The sequence below is a fragment of the Bubalus kerabau genome, chromosome X (genome assembly GCF_029407905.1).
Source record: "Bubalus kerabau isolate K-KA32 ecotype Philippines breed swamp buffalo chromosome X, PCC_UOA_SB_1v2, whole genome shotgun sequence".
Classification (NCBI taxonomy): domain Eukaryota; kingdom Metazoa; phylum Chordata; class Mammalia; order Artiodactyla; family Bovidae; genus Bubalus; species Bubalus kerabau.
This window is the reverse complement of record NC_073647.1, coordinates 81,990,658-82,011,907: the sequence shown is the minus strand read 5'-3', so window position 1 is coordinate 82,011,907 and position 21,250 is coordinate 81,990,658. Positions and strand designations below refer to the sequence as shown.

General features: G+C 40.1%; 1 protein-coding gene across 10 annotated transcripts in view; it reads left to right on the top strand.

Moving 5' to 3' along the window:
- The window catches only part of LOC129640338 (uncharacterized), a 478,862-nt gene that overhangs the window by 16,734 nt on the left and 440,878 nt on the right, over positions 1–21,250 (top strand). For 7 of the 10 annotated variants that reach the window (XR_008708748.1, XM_055565610.1, XM_055565613.1 and 4 more), the window contains one exon: positions 8,134–8,257. The exons of the other annotated variants lie outside the window; for them this stretch is intronic. The gene's annotated coding sequence lies outside the window, so the exon portion shown is untranslated. The remainder of the gene's footprint in view (positions 1–8,133; positions 8,258–21,250) is intronic. 10 annotated transcript variants of the gene reach the window in all.

Here is a 21,250-nt window from a genome sequence, read left to right as displayed (position 1 = left end):
TGCTTGGAATGATTTCAATTTTTTTGAATTTACCAAGGCTAAATTTATGGCCCAGGATGTGGTCTATCCTGGAGAAGGTTCCATGTGCGCTTGAGAAGAAGGTGAAATTCATTGTTTCAGGGTGAAATGTCCTATAGATATCAATTAGGTCTACCTGGTCTATTGTATCATTTAAAGTTTGTGTTTCCATGTTAATTTTCTGTTTCATTAATCTATCCATAGGTGTGAGTGGGGTATTAAAGTCTCCCACTATTATTGTGTTATTGTTAAATTCCCCTTTCATACTTGTTAGCATTTGTCTTACATATTGTGGTGCTCCTATGTTGGTGCATATATATTTATAATTATTATATCTTCTTCTTGGATTGATCCTTTGATCATTATGTAGTGTCCTCCTTTGTCTCTCTTCACAGCCTTTGTTTTAAAGTCGATTTTATCTGATATGAGTATTGCTACTCCTGCTTTCTTTTGGTCCCTATTTGCATGGAAAATCTTTTTCCAGCCCTTCAGTTTCAGTCTGTATGTGTCCCTTATTATGAGGTGGGTGTCTTGTAGACAACATATATAGGGGTCTTGTTTTTGTATCCATTCAGCCAGTCTTTGTCTTTTGGTTGGGACATTAACCCATTTATGTTTAAGGTAATTATTGATAAGTATGATCCCATTGCCATTTACTTTATTATTTTGGGTTCTTGTTTATACTCCGTTTTTGTGTTTCCTGTCTAGAGAAGATCCTTTAGCATTTGTTGGAGAGCTGGTTTGATGGTGCTGAATTCTCTCAGCTTTTGCTTGTCTGTAAAGCTTTTGACTTCTCCTTCATATTTGAGTGAGATCCTTGCTGGGTATAGTAATCTGGGCTGTAGGTTATTTTCTTTCATCACTTTAAGTATGTCCTGTCATTCCCTCCTGGCCTTAAGAGTTTCTATTGAAAGATCAGCTGTTATCCTTATGGGAAGTCCCTTGTGTGTTATTTGTTGTTTTTCCCTTGATGCTTTTACTACTTGTTCTTTGTGTTTGACCTTTGTTAATTTGATTAATATGTGTCTTGGGGTGTTTCACCTTGGGTTTATCCTGTTTGGGACTCTCTGGGTTTCTTGGACTTGAGTGATTATTTCCTTCCCCATTTTAGGAATGTTTTCAGCTATTATCTCCTCAAGTATTTTCTCATGGTCTTGCTTTTTGTCTTCTTCTTCTGGGACTCTATGATTCAAATGTTGGGGCGTTTAACATTGTCCTGGAGTTCTCTGAGATTGTCCTCATTTTTTTTAATTTGTTTTTCTTTTTTCCTCTCTGATTCATTTGTTTCTACCATTCTATCTTCTACCTCACTAATCCTATCTTTTGCCTCCCTTATTCTAATATTTGTTCCCTCCAGATGTTTTTGATATCATTTATTGCATTATTCATTATATATTGACTCTTTTTTATTTCTTCTAGGTCCTTGTTAAACCTTTCTTGCATCTTCTCAGTCCTTGTCTCCAGGCTGTTTATCTCTGAATAATTTTGTTTTCAATATTTTGGATCATTTTCACAAAATTATTTGGAATTCTTTATCAGGTGGATTCCCTATCTCTTCCTCTTTTGTTTGGTTTGGTGGGCATTTATCCTGTTCCTTTACCTGCTGGGTATTCCTCTGTCTCTTCATCTTGTTTATATTGCTGTGTTTGGGGTGGCCTTTCTGTATTCTGGCAGTTTGTGTAGTTCTCTTTATTGTGGAGTTTCCTCACTGTGGGTGCGGTTGTACGGGTGGCTTGTCACAGTTTCCTGGTTAGCGAATCTGTGTCGGTGTTTTGGTGGGTGGAGTTGGATTTCTTTTCTCTAGAGTGCAATGAAGTGTCCAGTAGTGAGTTTTGAGATGTCAAAGGGTTTGGAGTGACTTTGGGCATCCTGTATATTGAAGCTTAGGGCTATGTTCCTGTGTTGCTGGAGAATTTGTGTGGTATATCTTGCTCTGGAACTTGTTGGCCCTTGGGTGGTGCTTGGTTTCAGTGTAGGTATGGAGACGTTTGATGAGCTCCTGTCGTTTAATGTTCCCTGGAGTCAGGAGTTCTCTGTTGTTCTCAGGATTTGGACTTAAGCCTCCTGCTTCTGGTTTTCAGTCTTATTTTTACAGTAGCCTCAAGACTTCTTTATCTATACAGCACCGTTGATAAAACATCTAGGTTAAAGATGAAACATTTCTCCACAGTGAAGGACACCCAGAGAGGTTCACAGAGTTACATGGAGACGAGAAGAGGGATGAGGGAGATAGCGGTGACCAGGATGAGATGAGGTCAAATCAAAAGAGGAAAGAGCGAGCTAGCCAGTAATCACTTCCTTATGTGCACTCCACAGTCTGGACCACTCAGAGATGTTCACGGAGTTACACAGAGAAGAGAAGAGGGAGGAAGGAGACAGAGGTGTCCAGGAGGATTAAGAGGGGAATGAAAAGGAGAGAGACAGACCCAGCCAGTAATCAGTTCCCTAAGTGTTCTCCACCATCTGGAACACACAGAGATTTACAGAGTTGGGTAGAGAAGAAGAGGGGGAGGAACGACATAGAGGTGACCTGGTGGAGAAAAAGGAGAGTCCAAAGAGGGAGAGAGCTGTCAAGCCAGTAATCTCGCTGCCAAGTAAAAATGGGTACTGAAGATTGGGTTCATAAAGGTACAAAATTGATAACAAATGCCATAAAGCAAAGATTAAAAATCTACAGTAGAGGTTGGGTTTTCAAAAATTCAATATTAAAAAAATCAAAGTCACAAAAATTATAAAATATATATATATATATTAAGTTTACTTTAAAAAATAGGGTGTCTTTTTTTTTGCAAAGTAATATTAGGTTATAAAAATGAAAATTAAAGGAGTAATAGAGGACTTAAAAATAAAAAAAAATTAAAGAATGATAGTAAAAATAGTAAAAATGTTTCTAGGACTTTTTCTGGTGTTGCTGTGGGCAGTGTGCAGTCAGTTCATTTTCGGATAATTCCTTGATCTGGCTTATATTTCTCAAGATCTATAGGCCCCTTCCTATGTAGTCAGTACTAACTACAGGGTTTTAATCTCTTGCATCTGTCACTTCCAAGGAGGTTCCCTTTGTTTTAGCTTCTTCTGTTTGCTGGTCTCTTCAGTGTCTAATTTCTGCCCTGCCACAAGGGGGCGGTGGTGGACATTTTTTTAGGCTCACTTGTTCAGTCATGCTGTGGTGAGGGAGGGATGCTTCAAACAAATAACACTGGCATGTGCTTGCAGTGTCTCGGCCACACTGGGTTTGCCCCCACTCATGGCATGTGTGCTTTCCCTGTCTACACTGCTTAGGCTCTAGATTACTCTGCTGGGAACTGTCTGAGGCTGGCCCTGGGTTGTATGTACTTCGCAGGTCTAAGCTGCTCAAGTTCAGGTACTCAGGTAGTCCTCAGAGGCACAGACTCGGTTGGGTCTGCGTTTTGTGCCCTTCCCAGGTCCAAGCAGCTCAGGTGACCAGGTGTTTGGCGAGTGCATTCACTGCTACTTATCACCTCCCCTGCCCCTGCCTCTCGGTTTTCTGGGTATACAACCTGCGCACCATCTCAGGCGGATGTTGACCATCCAGAATCCCAAGAAGTCTTGGTTAGCAATGAAGCCTGATTGCAGTTTGGTAGATAATGCCTCTCTGGTGCTGCAATTGCCCCCTTCTGGCTCTGGCTGCCCTCACCTGCCTGTCACTGGAGGGGGATGGTCCAGCCTGCAGCCGGCTAGCTCTGCTCAGTCCTTTGTTCTGTGAGCGGGCCTGGCAGTGTTTTAGGTTAGGGCTTTTCAAGTGGTAACTATCCCACAGTCTGGTTTGGTTTCCCAAGTTAGTTTCCTCAGATTGCCCTCGGGGCGTTCAGGCCCAGTCCTTACTCTAAGCAATGTTGCCCGCACCTCCCTGCCCAGCCCCCACTTGCTAGTGGCGGATGCAGGCGTCTGCACTGCTTCTCCACTGGGGGAGTTGCCATTGGGCACATAATCTGTGGGTTTTAATTATTTATTTATTTTTCCTCCCGGTTATGTTGCCCTCTGTGGTTCCAAGGCTCGCCACAGACTTGGCAGTGAGAGTGTTTCCTGGTGTTTGGAAACTTCTCTCTTTTTTAAGACTCCCTTCCCACTATGGAGCTCCATCCCAACCTCTTTTGTCTTTCTTTTTATCTTTTATATTTTTTCCTACCTCCTTTTGAAGACAATGGGCTGCTTTTCTGGGTCTCTGATGTCCTCTGCCAGCATTCAGAAGTTGTTTTGTGCAATTTACTCAGCGTTCAAGTGTTCTTTCGATGAATTTGTGGGGGAGAAAGTGGTCTCCCTGTCCTATTCCTCCGCCATCTTAGGACTGCCCCAGTTTGGTGGGTTTTTATCATGTTCCTTCACCTTCTGAATGTTTCTCTGCCTTTTTATTTTGTTTAGATTGCTGTGTTTGGGGTGCCCTTTCTGTAGGCTGGAAGTTTGTGGTTCCTCTTAATTGTGGAGTCCTCTCCCTGTGGGTGGGGTTAGACTAATGGATTGTCAAGGTTTCCTGGTTGGGGGAGCTTGTGTCTGTGTTCTGTTTGGTGGAGCTGTATCTCTTCTCTCTGGAGTGCAGTGATGTGTCCAGTAGTGAGTTTTGTGGTGTTTGTGGATTTGGCCTGGCTTTGGAGAGCCTGTCTTTTAATGCTCAGGGCTGTGTTCCTGTTTTGCGGCAGAATTAGCATGGTGTATCTTGCAGTGGACCTTGTTGGCTCTTGGGTGTACCTCGGTTTCAATGTAGGTATGGAGAGTTTTGGGTGAGCTCTTTTCTATTAATGTTCCCTGGAGTCAGGAATTCTTTGTTGTTCTAAAGTTTTGAAGTTAAGACTCCTGCTCCTGGCTTCTGGTCCTTTTCTTACAGCAGCCTCAAGACTTCTCCATACATACGGCAAAGAAGATAAAACCCCTAGCTTAATCTTGAAACAGTTACATTGAGAGAGGAACACCCAGAGAGATTCACAGGGTTATATAGAGAAGAGAAGAGGGAGGAGGGAGATAAATTTGACCAGGAGTGGAAAAGGGGGAGTCAAAAGTGAAGAGAGTGATTTAGCCAGTAATGAATTCCCTAAGTGCTCTCCAAGCCCAGAACACCTGGAGAGATTCACAGTGTTATGTAGAGAATAGAAGAGGGAGGAAGGAGATGGCAGCGACCTGGAGAAGAAAAGGAAGAGTCAGAAGGGGAGAGTACAGTCAAGCCAGTAATCAAAATACCTAAGTGAAAATGGATACTGAAGATTACATTCTTAAAGGTACAAAATTGATAACAAATACCAAAGGCAAAGATTAAAAACCTAGAATAGAGGTTAGCTTCTCAAAACTATGATATAAAAAATACAAAACAAAATCAATCACAAAAATTAAAAATATATATGGAATTTGTTTTTTTTTTAATAAGGTCTTTTTTTGAAAGGTAATAGTAGGCTATAAAAATGAAACTTAAAGGAGTAATAAAGACCTAAATTAAAAAATAATAATAATAAAAAGTGACAATAGTGAAAATATATCTAGGAATTTCTCTGGAGCTGTTGTGGGCAGTGTGGGGTCAGTTCAGTGTCAGATAGTCCCTTGTTCCAGCTTGTACTTGTTCTTAAGGTCTATGCTGCTACTGCTATGTTGCTTCAGTCATGTCCGACTCTGTGCAATCCCATAGATGGCAGCCCACCAGGCTCCCCTGTCCCTGAGATTCTACAGGCAAGAACACTGGAGTGGGTGGCCATTTCCTTCTCCAGTGCATGAAAGTGAAAAGTTAAAGTGACATCGCTCAGTCCTGTCCGACTCATAGCGACCGCATGGACTGCAGCCCACCAGGTTCCTCTGCCCATGGGATTTTCCAGGCAAGAGTACTGGAGTGGGGTACCATTGCCTTCTCTTTCTCAAGGTCTATAGGTGCCCCTCAAATTCACAGTCAGTATTAACTGCAGGGTTTTAATCTGCTGCATCTGTCACTTCCAGAGCTGTTTCCTCCTCTTTATTTTGCCTTCCTCTGTTTTCAAGTCTCTTCAGTGTCTGATTTGTGCCCTGATACAAGTGGGTGAAGGTGACCACTTATTTAGGCTCAGTTGTAAAGGTGTATTTTGGTGAGTGAGGAACACTGCAAACAAATACCACTGGCATATGTGGGGTGTGCTTACAGTGGATGGACCCCACTGGATTTGCCACAGCCCAAGGCGGCATGTGCTTCTTGGGTCTACAGTGCTCAGGCTCCAGGCTGCTCTGCAAGGGCACTGTCCAAGTGGGCTGTGTGTTTTGTACATTTCCCATGTCTAAGCTGCTCAGGTTTTTGGCTGCTCCGCAAGGACACAGACCCAGATGGGCTGTTTGTTTTGTGCCCTTCCCAGGTCTGAGCAACTCAGGTGACTGGGTGCTTGGTGAGTGCACTCTTCCAGGTGGACTATATGTCTTATTCACCTCCCTGGTCCTGGCTTCTTAGTTTTCTGGTGTGCTGCAAGAGCACAACCCCAGGTGTGCCTTTTGTCTCCTCTTGGGAGCTGATCTCAGGCTGTGATACACCTGGCAGATGTTAACCATCCAGGATGCCAGGAAGATGTGGTTAGCAACTGAGAGCCTGCTTGCTGTTTGGTGGAAGATGTAGTCTCTGGGGCCGAGATTGCAGCAGCCCCTTGCCTTCAGTCTCTGGTTGTTGCACGCCTGCCTCTCTGTCTCTGAGGAGGGAGGACCGTATTGAAAGGTTGTTGCTGACGAAAAGATGCCAGGATTTCTTGGTCTCTGGAGGAGAGGAATTCAATCCGGGGCCAGAGATGAGGCTTGTTTGCTCAGAGTTTTGTGTAATAAAGTTTTATTAAAGTATAAAGGAGATAAAGAAAGCTTCTGACATAGACATCAGAAGGAGGCAGAAAGAGTACCCCCCTGCTAGTCTTCAGCTAGATATTATATAGGCACTGCTGCTGCTAAGTCGCTTCAGTTGTGTCCAACTCTGTGCGACCTCATAGACAGCAGCCCATGAGGCTCCCGTCCCCGGGATTCTCCAGGCAAGAACACTGGAGTGGGCTGCCATTTCCTTCTCCAATGCATGAAAGTGAAAAGTAAAGTGAAGTTGCTCAGTCGTGTCTGACTCTCAGCGACCCCATGGACAGCAGCCTACCAGGCTCCTCCGCCCATGGGATTTTCCAGGCAAGAGTACTGGAGTGGGTCGCCAGTGCCTTCTCCGTATATAGTCACTACTACTACTACTACTACTACTAAGTCACTTCAGTCGTGTCCGACTCTGTGTGACCCCATAGACAGCAGCCCACCAGGCTTCCCCGTCCCTGGGATTCTCCAGGCAAGAACACTGGAGTGGGTTGCCATTTCCTTCTCCAGTGCATGAATGTGAAAAGTGAAAGTGAAGTCACTCAGTCCTGTCTGACTCTTCGTGACCACATGGACTGCAGCCCACCAGGCTCCTCCATCCCTGGGATTCTCCAGGCAAGAACACTGGAGTGGGTTGCCATTTCCTTCTCCAATGAAAGAAAGGAATGCCTTAAAACTCAGAATGGCACCAAGCCCCTCATCCATAAGATGCATTTTGGGATAATCTTGGCACCAGACGATTCATCCCTTGCCATAAAACGATTGACTTGACTCTTGTAGAAGGGCAGATTACCATACAAGTCATTTTGTTTACATAGATTAGGGGAATAATATCTGAGTATAACATACTGGTTTGTCAAGTAGGTTCTGAGCCATTAGGCGGAACCGGCTTGAAGACAGAGTTTGGGGTAAATGCATAGTATATTAACATAGCTTAAGACAAACATTTCCATAAGAAAAATGCATTGGTTAACTCAAGGTTTGAGAATAGTTAACTTCAGGTGAAACCAGGTGTCATTATGGCAACATAGTATTTTAAGAGAAATCTCCTTTTAAATTTGTATAGAGAAGGAAAAAAAATATCACTAGTTTGTTTCCTCCTGCCGCTTAAGAGAGATAAAAATGTTTGACACTTGCAGCCTATTTCCTCCGTTTGGAGACCCCTGGCCTTCCTGCCTGTTACCCTCTCACTATACTGCAGCTGGCTTGCTCTTCTTTGGAAAGTCTCTCTCTCTATCTCTCTCTTTTTTTTTTTTTTTTCGTTTCTCTGGTGATCCCACGGTTTGGGTTGCTATCTCACATTATCTCCCTCCAATTGTCTTCCAGGTGTTCTCGCTCGGTCTTTACCCTCAGGACTGTTGATGCAGCTCATGCCTCTGTGCCCAGCCCCCAGTAACTGGTGTCTGATGTGAGCCTCTGTGCCACCTCTCTGTCTCCACTAGTGGTTGCAGTAAGTCGCATATTCTGTGTTTTTTTTTTCTTTTTCTCCCAGTTATGTTCCCCTCTGAGATTCCAAAACTCCCCACAGACAAACTGTGTGGAAACTACTCCTCCTTCACGACTCCCTCCCCAGGATGGATCTCCATCCCTAAATCTTTTGTCTCTGATTTTGTCTTTTATATTTTGTCCTACCTCCTTTCAAGGAGGCTGCCTTTCTGGGTGCTTGGTGTCCTCTGCCAGCATTCAGAAATTGCTTTGTGGAAGTTGCTCAACATTCAAATGATCTTTTGATGAGTTTGTGTGAGAGACAGTGATCTCCCTGTCCTATTCTGCCATCTTGGGACTGCACCCTCTTATGATTTTTTTGTATCTCTTATCAATTGTTATTTCTACTCTTTCATTTTGCATTTTGTTCATTTGCATCCTCTCTTCTTGATGATGCTGTTTATCAAATTTTTTACCTTTTCAAAAATCCAGTTCTGAATTTCATTGTTTTTTTTATAAGAAATAAGTTATTTATACTTTCATCTTTATTATTTCATTCCTTCTGACTTGGGTTTTGTTTTTTATCCTTTTTCTAATTTTGTAAATTTATTTTTTATTTTTAATTGGAGGATAATTGCTTTGCCATGATGTATTAGTTTCTGCCATATAATAATGTGAATCAGGCATAAGTATACATGTCCCCCTCCCTCCTGAGGGGGTTTGCTTGGTGGCTCAGATGGTAAAGAATCCACCTGCAATGTGGGAGACCTGGTTTCGGTCCCTAGGTTGGGAAGATCCCCTGGAGGAGGGCATGGCAGCCCACTCCAGTATTCTTGCCTGGAGAATCCCTGTGGATGGAGGAACCTGGCGGGTTCCTACCACCTATAGAGGAACCTACCATCTATACGGTTGCAAAGAGTCAGATATGACTGCACGACTAAGCACAGCACATCTCCCTCCCACTCTTGCCATCCCACCCCTTTAGATTGTCACAGAAAACCAGGTTGTGCTCTCTGTGTTATACAGCAAGTTTCCACTAGCTATCTGTTTTTCATATGGTAATGTACATGTTTTAGTGCTACTCTGTCAATTTGTCCTGCCCTCTCCTTCTTTTTCTAATTTTAGATAGTAGGTTAGTTTGAGTTTTTGAGATTTTTATTTCTTGAGGAAGGCCTGTTTCATTATAAACTTCCCTCTTAGAATTGGTTTTGATGCATCCCATAGATTTTGGAAAGATGTGTTTCCACTTTCATTTGTTTCAAGATACTTTCTAATTTCCTCTTTGGTTTAATTATTGACCAAATATTATTTTGTAATGTGTCTCCACAGATTTGTTCTTTTTCTGTTTTCCTTCCTATAGTCAATTTCTGTTTTCACATGCTTGAAAAGAATGTGTACTCTGCTGTTTTTGGGTATAGTGTCCTATAGATATCTATTAAGTCTAGCTGGTCTGTTGTGTCATTTAAGAATACTTTTGCCTTTTTGTTTTTCTCTCTGGGTCATTTGTCCATTGAAGTCACTGGGGTCTTAAAATCCTCTACTGTTATTTCATTATTGTAATTTTCTCTCTCTGTCTGATAATATTTATTACATGTATTTAAGTGCTCCTGTATTACATGCTTATATATTAATGAGTTTAACATCTTCTTGTACTGAAATCTTTATCATTGTAAAATGCCTTTCTTTGTCTTTTGTTATAGACTTTGTTTTTAAGTCTATTTTGTCTGATAAGAATATTACTACCCCACTTTCTTTTTTTAAATTAATTTATTTTGATTGGCAGATAATTACAACATTGTGATGGTTTTTGCCATATATCAACATGAACTGGCCACAGATATACATGTGTCCCCCGATCCTGAACTTCCCCTCCCACCTCCCTCACCACCCTAGCCCTCTGGATTGTTCCAGAGCTCCAGCTTTGGGTGCCCTGCTTCATGCATTGAACTTGCACTGGTCATCTGTTGTTTCTGTTTGCATGGACTAACTTTTTCCATCTCCTCACTTTCATTCTGCATGTGTTTTTAGATCTGAAGTGAGACTCGTGCATGTTGAAAAGGCATCTTAAAATCCAATCAGTCTCCCAATATCTTTTCCTAAGACTGTTTTGGTTTTTTTTTTTTATTGATGTACAGTTGATGAAAAATATGTAGTTTACAGGTGTACAGTATAGTGATTCAATTTTTAAATGTTATATTCCTTTGATAGTTGTTATGGAATAGTGGCTGTACTCACTGTGTTGTACAATATATCCTTGTAGCTTATTTTACACATAATAGTTTGTACCTCTTAATTCACTATACCTATATTCTTCTTGCCTTTTCTCTCTGGTGACCATTAGTTTGTTCTCTATTTATCTGTGAGTTTGTTTCCTTTTCATTATATTCACAAAATTATATTCTGTAGTAATTTTTAGATTTCACATATGTATGATATAGAATATTTGCCTTTCTCTGTCTTACTTAACTTAGCGTAATAGTCTCAAAATCCATCCATGTTGCTTCCAATGGCAATAATTCCTTCTTTTTTATGGCTGAGTACTATTACATTGTATATTTATACCACATTTTCTTTATTGAGTAATTTGGTGATGGATACCTAGGTTGCTACCACATCTTGGCAGTTGTAAACGATGTTGCTGTGAACATTAGGATACATGTATCTTGTAAAATTAGTGGATTTTTTTGAATATAATACATACCCAGGAGTGGTATTGTAGGTCATATGGTAGGTATATTTGTAGTTGATTAAGGAACCTCTGTACTGTTTTCCAAAGTGGCTACAGAAACTTGCATTCCCACCAATAGTGTACAGGGTTGCTTTTCTCCATACCCTAACCAACATTGTTATTTGTGTGTGTGTTTATTTTTGATTTTTTAACATGGTACTTTATTTTTGCACATTCATTCCAATATTCTTCATTTTTCTTTTTTCTTTTTTAAAATTAATTTTATTTAAGTATAATTGCCTTACAATGTTGTGTTAGTTAATGTACAATAGAAACTAACTTAACATTGTAAAGACAACAACTTAGTAAAGACAACTTGAATTTTCAGTAAGACATAATCATTCTTTCCCTTTCCTTTCTCTTATTATCTGATGATTTTTCAGACTCCTCACATTCTTATTCCCCTGCTTCTAAAGAAATTTTAAAAGATTTATGTTGAAGTATAGTTGATGTACAATAGTATAGATTACAAGTGTATGGTACAGTGATTTACAATTTTTAAAGTTTGCACTCCATTTGTAGTTGTTATGGACTACTCGCTATATCCCCTTTGTAATACAATACACATTTGTAGCTATTTTATACATAGTGGTTTTTTTTTTTTTTTTTAATTTTATTTTATTTTTAAACTTTACATAACTGTATTAGATTTGCCAAATATCAAAATGAATCCGCCACAGGTTTACATGTGTTCCCCATCCTGAACCCTCCTCCCTCCTCCCTCCCCATTCCATCCCTCTGGGTCGTCCCAGTGCACCAGCCCCAAGCATCCAGTATCGTGCATCGAACCTGGACTGGCAACTCATTTCATACATGATATTTACATGTTTCAATGCCATTCTCCCAAATCTTCCCACCCTCTCCCTCTCCCACAGAGTCCATAAGACTGTTCTGTACATCAGTGTCTCTTTTGCTGTCTCGTACACAGGGTTATTGTTACCATCTTTCTAAATTCCATATATATGCGTTAGTATACTGTATTGGTGTTTTTCTTTCTGGCTTACTTCACTCTGTATAATAGGCTCCAGTTTCATCCACCTCATTAGAACTGATTCAAATGTATTCTTTTTAATGGCTGAATAATACTCCATTGTGTATATGTACCACAGCTTTCTTATCCATTCATCTGCTGATGGACATCTAGGTTGCTTCCATGTCCTGGCTATTATAAAGAGTGCTGCGATGAACATTGGGGTACTCGTGTCTCTTTCCCTTCTGGTTTTCTCAGTGTGTATGCCCAGCAGTGGGATTGCTGGATCATAAGGCATGTCTATTTCCAGTTTTTTAAGGAATCTCCACACTGTTCTCCATAGTGGCTGCACTAGTTTGCATTCCCACCAACAGTGTAAGAGGGTTCCCTTTTCTCCACACCCTCTCCAGCATTTATTACTTGTAGACTTTTGGATTGCAGCCATTCTGACTGGTGTGAAATGGTACCTCATAGTGGTTTTGATTTGCATTTCTCTGATAATGAGTGATGTTGAGCATCTTTTCATGTGTTTGTTAGCCATCTTTATGTCTTCTTTGGAGAAATGTCTATTTAGTTCTTTGGTCCATTTTTTGATTGGGTCATTTATTTTTCTGGAGTTGAGCTGTAGGAGTTGCTTGTATATTCTCGAGATTAGTTGTTTGTCAGTTGCTTCATTTGCTATTATCTTCTCCCATTCTGAAGGCTGTCTTTTCACCTTGCTAATAGTTTCCTTTGATGTGCAGAAGCTTTTAAGGTTAATTAGGTCCCATTTGTTTATTTTTGCTTTTATTTCCAATATTCTGGGAGGTGGGTCATAGAGGATCCTGCTGTGATGTATGTCAGAGAGTGTTTTGCCTATGTTCTCCTCTAGGAGTTTTATAGTTTCTGGTCTTACGTTTAGATCTTTAATCCATTTTGAGTTTATTTTTGTGTATGGTGTTAGAAAGTGTTCTAGTTTCATTCTTTTACAAGTGGTTGACCAGAGTTCCCAGCACCACTTGTTAAAGAGATTGTCTTTAATCCATTGTATATTCTTGCCTCCTTTGTCGAAGATAAGGTGTCCATATGTGCGTGGATTTATCTCTGGGCTTTCTATTTTGTTCCATTGATCTATATTTCTGTCTTTGTGCCAGTACCATACTGTCTTGATAACTGTGGCTTTGTAGTAGAGCCTGAAGTCAGGTAGGTTGATTCCTCCAGTTCCATTCTTCTTTCTCAAGATCGCTTTGGCTATTCGAGGTTTTTTGTTTTTCCATACAAATTGTGAAATTATTTGTTCTAGCTCTGTGAAGAATGCTGTTGGTAGCTTGATAGGGATTGCATTGAATCTATAGATTGCTTTGGGTAGTATACTCATTTTCACTACATTGATTCTTCCAATCCATGAACATGGTATATTTCTCCATCTGTTAGTGTCCTCTTTGATTTCTTTCACCAGTGTTTTATAGTTTTCTATATATAGGTCTTTAGATTCTTTAGGTAGATATATTCCTAAGTATTTTATTCTTTCCGTTGCAATGGTGAATGGAATTGTTTCCTTAATTTCTCTTTCTGTTTTCTCATTATTAGTGTATAGGAATGCAAGGGATTTCTGTGTGTTGATTTTATATCCTGCAACTTTACTATAGTCATTGATTAGTTCTAGTAATTTTCTGGTGGAGTCTTTAGGGTTTTCTATGTAGAGGATCATGTCATCTGCAAACAGTGAGAGCTTTACTTCTTCTTTTCCAATTTGGATTCCTTTTATTTCTTTTTCTGCTCTGATTGCTGTGGCCAAAACTTCCAAAACTATGTTGAATAGTAATGGTGAAAGTGGGCACCCTTGTCTTGTTCCTGACTTTAGAGGAAATGCTTTCAATTTTTCACCATTGAGGATAATGTTTGCTGTGGGTTTGTCATATATAGCTTTGATTATGTTGAGGTATGTTCCTTCTATTCCTGCTTTCTGGAGAGTTTTGATCATAAATGGATGTTGAATTTTGTCAAAGGCTTTCTCTGCATCTATTGAGATAATCATATGGTTTTTATTTTTCAATTTGTTAATGTGGTGTATTACATTGATTGATTTGCGGATATTGAAGAATCCTTGCATCCCTGGGATAAAGCCCACTTGGTCATGGTGTATGATCTTTTTAATGTGTTGTTGGATTCTGATTGCTAGAATTTTGTTAAGGATTTTTGCATCTATGTTCATCAGTGATATTGGCCTGTAGTTTTCTTTTTTTGTGGGATCTTTGTCAGGTTTTGGTATTAGGGTGATGGTGGCCTCATAGAATGAGTTTGGAAGTTTACCATCCTCTGCAATTTTCTGGAAGAGTTTGAGCAGGATAGGTGTTAGCTCTTCTCTAAATTTTTGGTAGAATTCAGCTGTGAAGCCGTCTGGACCTGGGCTTTTGTTTGCTGGAAGATTTTTTATTACAGTTTCAATTTCCGTGCTTGTGATGGGTCTGTTAAGATTTTCTATTTCTTCCTGATCGAGTTTTGGAAAGTTGTACTTTTCTAAGAATTTGTCCATTTCTTCCACGTTGTCCATTTTATTGGCATATAATTGTTGATAGTAGTCTCTTATGATCCTTTGTATTTCTGTGTTGTCTGTTGTGATCTCTCCATTTTCATTTCTAATTTTATTGATTTGATTTTTCTCCCTTTGTTTCTTGATGAGTCTGGCTAATGGTTTGTCAATTTTATTTATCCTTTCAAAAAACCAGCTTTTGGTTTTGTTGATTTTTGCTATGGTCTCTTTTGTTTCTTTTGCATTTATTTCTGCTCTAATTTTTAAGATTTCTTTCCTTCTACTAACCCTGGGGTTCTTCATTTCTTCCTTTTCTAGTTGCTTTAGGTGTAGAGTTAGGTTATTTATTTGACTTTTTTCTTGTTTCTTGAGGTGTGCCTGTATTGCTATGAACTTTCCCCTTAGGACTGCTTTTACCGTGTCCCACAGGTTTTGGGTTGTTGTGTTTTCATTTTCATTCGTTTCTATGCAAATTTTGATTTCTTTTTTGATTTCTTCTGTGATTTGTTGGTTATTCAGCAGCGTGTTGTTCAGCCTCCATATGTTGGATTTTTTAATAGTTTTTCTCCTGTAATTGAGATCTAATCTTACTGCATTGTGGTCAGAAAAGATGCTTGGAATGATTTCTATTTTTTTGAATTTACCAAGGCTAGCTTTATGGCCCAGGATGTGATCTATCCTGGAGAAGGTTCCATGTGCGCTTGAGAAGAAGGTGAAATTCATTGTTTTGGGATGAAATGTCCTATAGATATCAATTAGGTCTAACTGGTCTATTGTATCATTTAAAGTTTGTGTTTCCTTGTTAATTTTCTGCTTAGTTGATCTATCCATAGGTGTGAGTGGGGTATTAAAGTCTCCCACTATTATTGTGTTATTGTTAATTTCTTCTTTCATACTTGTTAGCATTTGTCTTACATACTGCGGTGCTCCCGTGTTGGGTGCATATATATTTATAATTGTTATATCTTCTTCTTGGATTGATCCTTTGATCCTTATGTAGTGACCATCTTTGTCTCTTTTCACAGTCTTTGTTTTAAAGTCTATTTTATCTGATATGAGTATTGCTACTCCTGCTTTCTTTTGGTCCCTATTCGCATGGAAAATCTTTTTCCAGCCCTTCACTTTCAGTCTGTATGTGTCCCCTGTTTTGAGGTGGGTCTCTTGTAGACAACATATGCAGGGGTCTTGTTTTTGTATCCATTCAGCCAGTCTTTGTCTTTTGGTTGGGGCATTCAACCCATTTACGTTTAAGGTAATTACTGATAAGTATGACCCCGTTGCCATTTACTTTATTGTTTTGGGTTCGAATTTATACACCATTTTTGTGTTTCCTGTCTAGAGAATATCCTTTAGTATTTGTTGGAGAGCTGGTTTGGTGATGCAGAATTCTCTCAGCTTTTGCTTGTCTGAAAAGCTTTTGATTTCTCCTTCATACTTGAATGAGATCATTGCTGGGTACAATAATCTGGGCTGTAGATTATTTTCTTTCATCATTTTAAGTATGTCTTGCCATTCCCTCCTGGCTTGAAGAGTTTCTATTGAAAGATCAGCTGTTATCCTTATGGGAATTCCCTTGTGTGTTATTTGTTGTTTTTCCCTTGCTGCTTTTAATATTTGTTCTTTGTGTTTGATCTTTGTTAATTTGATTACTATGTGTCTTGGGGTGTTTCGCCTTGGGTTTATCCTGTTTGGGACTCTCTGGGTTTCTTGGACTTGGGTGATTATTTCCTTCCCCATTTTAGGGAAGTTTTCAACTATTATCTCCTCAAGTATTTTCTCATGGTCTTTCTTTTTGTCTTCTTCTTCTGGGACCCCTATGATTCGAATGTTGTAGCGTTTAATATTGTCCTGGAGGTCTCTGAGATTGTCCTCATTTCTTTTAATTCGTTTTTCTTTTATCCTCTCTGATTCATTTATTTCTACCATTCTATCTTCTAATTCACTAATCCTATCTTCTGCCTCTGTTATTCTACTATTTGTTGCCTCCAGAGTGTTTTTAATTTCACTTATTGCATTATTCATTATGTATTGACTCTTTTTTATTTCTTCTAAGTCCTTGTTAAACCTTTCTTGCATCTTCTCAATCCTTGCCTCCAGGCTATTTATCTGTGATTCCATTTTAATTTCAAGATTTTGAATCAATTTCACTATCATTATTCGGAATTCTTTATCAGGTAGATTCCCTATCTCTTCCTCTTTTGTTTGGTTTGGTGGGCATTTATCCTGTTCCTTTATCTGCTGGCTATTCCTCTGTCTCTTCATCTTGTTTAAGTTGCTGAGTTTGGGGTGTCCTTTCTGTATTCTGGCAGTTTGTGGAGTTCTCTTTATTGTGGCGTTTCCTCGCTGTGTGTGGGTTTGTACAGGTGGCTTGTCAAGGTTTCCTGGTTAGGGAAGCTTGTGTCGATGTTCTGGTGGATGGAGCTGTATTTCTTCTCTCTGGAGTGTAATGAGATGTCCAGTAATGAGTTATGAGATGTCTATGGTTTTGGGGTGACTTTGGGCAGCCTGTATCTTGAAGCTCAGGGCTGTGTTCCTTTGTTGCTGGAGAATTTGCTTGGTATGTCTTTCCCTGGAACTTGTTGGCCCTTGTGTGGTGCTTGGTTTCAGTGTTGGTATGGAGGCGTTTGATGAGCTCCTGTCAATTAATGTTCCTTGGAGTCAGGAGTTCCCTGGAGTCAGGGATTGGACTTAAGCCTCCTACTTCCAGTTATCGGTCTTAATTTTACAGTAGTTTCAAAACTCCTCCTTCTATACAGCACCACTGATAAAACATCTACGTTAAAGATGAAAAGTTTCTCTACTGTGAGGGTCACTCAGAGAGGTTCACAGTGTTACATGGAGAAGAGAAGAGGGAGGAGGGAGTTAGAGGTGACCCAAATGAGATGAGGTGGAATCAATAGTGGAGAGAGTGGGCTAGCCAGTAGTCACTTCCTTATGTGCACTCCACAACTGGACCACTCAGAGATGTTCACGGAGTTATACAGGGAAGAGAAGAAGGAGGCAGGAGACAGAGGTGGCCAGAAGGATAAAAGGGGGAAATGAAAAGGCGGGAGACAGATCCAGCCAGTAATCAGTTCCTTAAGTGTTCTCCACCGTCTGGAACACACAGAAATTCACAGAGTTGGGTAGAGTAGAGAGGGGTTAGGGAGGAGATACAGGTGACCTGGTGGAGAAAATGGAGAGTCCAAAGGGAGAGAGAGCAGTCAAGCCAGTAATCTCGTACACTAGTGAAAAATGGGTCCTGAAGATTGGGTTCTTAAAGGTACAAAATTGGTAACAAATACATAAAAACAAAAATTAGAAATCTAGAGTAGAGTTTGGAATTTCAGAAATGCGATGTTAATGAAAAGGAGAAGGAAAAGAAAGAGAGAAAAAACGAACAAAGAAAAACAAACAAGGTCGTGAAAGTAATAAAGAAACTACAGGTACAAAATTGATAACTAATACCAAACAGCAAAAATTAAAAATCTAGAGTAGAGTTTGGAATTTCAAGAATACAACGTTAAAAAAAAAAAAAAAAAAAAAAAAGAAGAAGAAGAAAAATAAAGAGAGAAAACAAACAAACCAACAAAAACAATGTCGCAAAAATTATAAAGAAAATACAGGTACAAAATTGATATCAAATACCAAAAAGCATAAATTAAAAATCTTGAGTAGAGTTTGGAATTGCAGATATACGATGTTATATAAAAGAAGAAGAGAAAGAAACAGAGGAAAAAAAAAAGTCACAGCAATTATGAAAAAAACTATAGGTACAAAATTGATAACATATATCAAAAGGCTAAAATTAAAAATCTAGAGTAGAGTTTGGAATTTCAAAAATGCAATGTTAAAGAAAAGAAGAAAAAGAAAAAAGAAAAAAGAAAAAAAAAAAAACCACGGTCAAAAAATTATAAAATATATATATGAAGTTTGCTGAAGAAGAAAAAAAAAAAAAAAAAAAAAGGTCTTTTTTTTTTTTTTTTGCAAAGTAATAGTTATAAAAGTGAAAATTAAAGGACAATAGAGGACTTAAAAAAATTTTTTTTTAATTAAAAAAAAAAAGAAAGAAAGAAAGATTGATCGTAAAAATAGTAAAAATATATCTAGGTCTTTCTCTTGTTTTGTTGTGAGTATTGTGGGTTCAGTTCATTTTTGGCAGTTCCTTAGTCCGACTTATATTTCTCAAGATCTATAGGCCCCTTCCTATGTAATCCGTAGTAACCACAGGGTTTTAATCTATGGCCTGTAGCTTCCAAGGCGTTTCCCTCTGTTATAGCTTCTTCTGTTTGCTGGTCTCTTCAGTGTCTGGTTCCCGCCCTGACACAAAGGGGACGGTGGAGGACCCTATTTTTTTTTTTTTTTTTTTAATTTAGGCTCACTTGTTCAGCCGCGCTGTGGGGAGGGAGGGAGGGATGCTGCAAACAGATAACACTGGCGTGCGCTCAAAGTGCCTCGGCCACACTGGGTCTGCCCCCGCTCACGGCGCGTGTAACCTCCCTGCCCACACTGCTTGGGCTCTAGGTTATTCCGCCGGGAACAATCAGAGGCCGGCCCTGGACTGAGCTCCCAGGTCCAAGCCGCTCAGGTTCAGGCACTCGGGTAGCCCTCAGAGGCGCAGACTCGGTTGGGCCTGCGTTTTGTGTTCTTCCCAGGTCGAGCAGCTCAGGCGATGAGGTGCTTGGCGGGCGCCAATGCTGCGACTTATCGCCTCCCCGCCACTCGGTTATCTGGGTGTAAAACCGGCGCACCTTCTCAGGCAGATGTTGACCGTCCAGACCCCCAAGAAGTTTTAGTTAGCAAAGAAGCCTGCTTACAGTTTTATAGATAGTGTCTCTCTGGGGCTGCGATTGCCCCCTTCCGGCTCTGGTTGCCTGTCACCGGAGGGGGAGGTCTGCAGCCGGCTATCTCTGTTCAGTCCTTTGTTCTGTGCGCGGGCCTGGCGGTGTCTTAGGTTAGGGCTGGCTTTTCGCGTGGTAGATATCCCACAGTCTGGTTTGCTAGCCCAAATTATTTCGCTCAGATAGCGCTCAGGACATTCGGCCGGATTCTTACTCTAAGGGACACAGCCCGTGCCGCACTTCCCTGCCCAGCCCCCGCTTGCTAATGGCGTGTGCAGGCGTCTGTGCTGCTTCTCCGCTGGGGGAGTTACCGTAGGGCTCACAATCCGCGATTTTTAATTGTTTATTTTTTTTTTTCCCCTCCCTTTTATGTTGCCCTCTGTGCTTCCAAAGCTCGGCACAGATTCGGCAGTGAGAGGGTTTCCTGGTGTTTGGAAACTTCTCTCTTTTTAAGACTCCCTTCCCGGGACGGAACTCCGTCCCTCCCTCTTTTGTCTCTTTTTTTGTCTTTTATATTTTTTCCTACCTCCTTTCGAAGAGTTGGGCTGCTTTTCTGGGTGCCTGATGTCCTCTGCCGGCATTCAGAAGTTGTTTTGTGGAATTTACTCGACGTTTAAATGCTCTTTTGATGAATTTGTGGGGGAGAAAGTGTTCTCCCCGTCCTACTCCTCCGCCATCTTGGCTCCTCCTCTATTTTATACATAGTGGTTTGTATCTCTTAATCTTTTCTTTAATTAATTTAAGTGGAGGTGAATTACTTTAAAATATTGTAGTAGTTATTGCCATACATTGACATGAATCATCCATGGGTGTACATGTGTTCCCCATCCTGAAACCCTTCTAACCTCCCTCCCCATCCCATGCTTCAGGATCATCCCAGTGCACCAACCCTGAGCACCCTGTCTCATGCATCGAACCTGGACTGATCTATTTCACAGATGATAATATACATGTTTCAATGATATTCTCTCAAATCATTCCACCCTCGCCTTCTCCCACAGAGTCCAAAAGTCTGTTCTTAACATCTGTGTCTCTTCCGCTGTCTCACATATAGGGTCATGATTACCATCATTCTAAATTCCGAATATATGGGTGAATATACTGTATTGGTGTTTCTCTTCCTACCTGCTTAATTCTGTATAGCAGGCTCCAGTTTCATCCACCTCATTAGAACTGATTTAAATGCATTCTTTTTAATACCTGAGTAATATTCCATTGTATATATGTACCACAGCTTTCTTATCCATTCATCTGCAGATGGACATCTAGGTTGCTTCCATGTCCTGGCTATTGTAAACAGTGCTGTGATGAACATTGGGGTACACATGTCTCTTTCAATTCTTGTTTCCTCAGTGTGTATGCCCAGCATTGGGATTGCTGGGTTGTATGGCAGTTCTGTTTCCAGTTTTTTAAGGAATCCCCACACTGTTCTCCATAGTGGCTATACTAGTTTGTGTTCCCACCAACAATGTAAGAGGGTTTCCTTTTCTCTGCACCCTCTCCAGCATTTATTGTTTGTAGACTTTTTGATAGCAGGCAATCTGACTGGTGTGTGATAGTACCTCATTGTGATTTTGATTTGCATTTCTCTGATAATGAGTGATATTGAGTGTCTTTTAATGTGTTTGTTAGCCATCTGTATGTCGTCTTTGGAGAAATGTCTGTTTAGTTCTTTGGCCCATTTTTTGATTGGGTCATTTATTTTTCTGGAATTGGGCTGCAGGAGTTGCTTGTATATTTTTGAGATTAGTTGTTTGTCAGTTGCTTCATTTGCTATTATTTTCTCCCATTCTGAAGGCTGCCTTTTCAAGTTGCTTAGTTTCCTTTGTTTTGCAAAAGCTGTTAAGTTTATTTAGGTCCCATTTGTTTATTTTTTTTTCCTTTTTTTTTAAATTTTATTTTATTTTTAAACTTTACATAATTGTATTAGTTTTGCCAAATATCAAAATGAATCCGCCACAGGTATACATGTGTTCCCCATCCTGAAC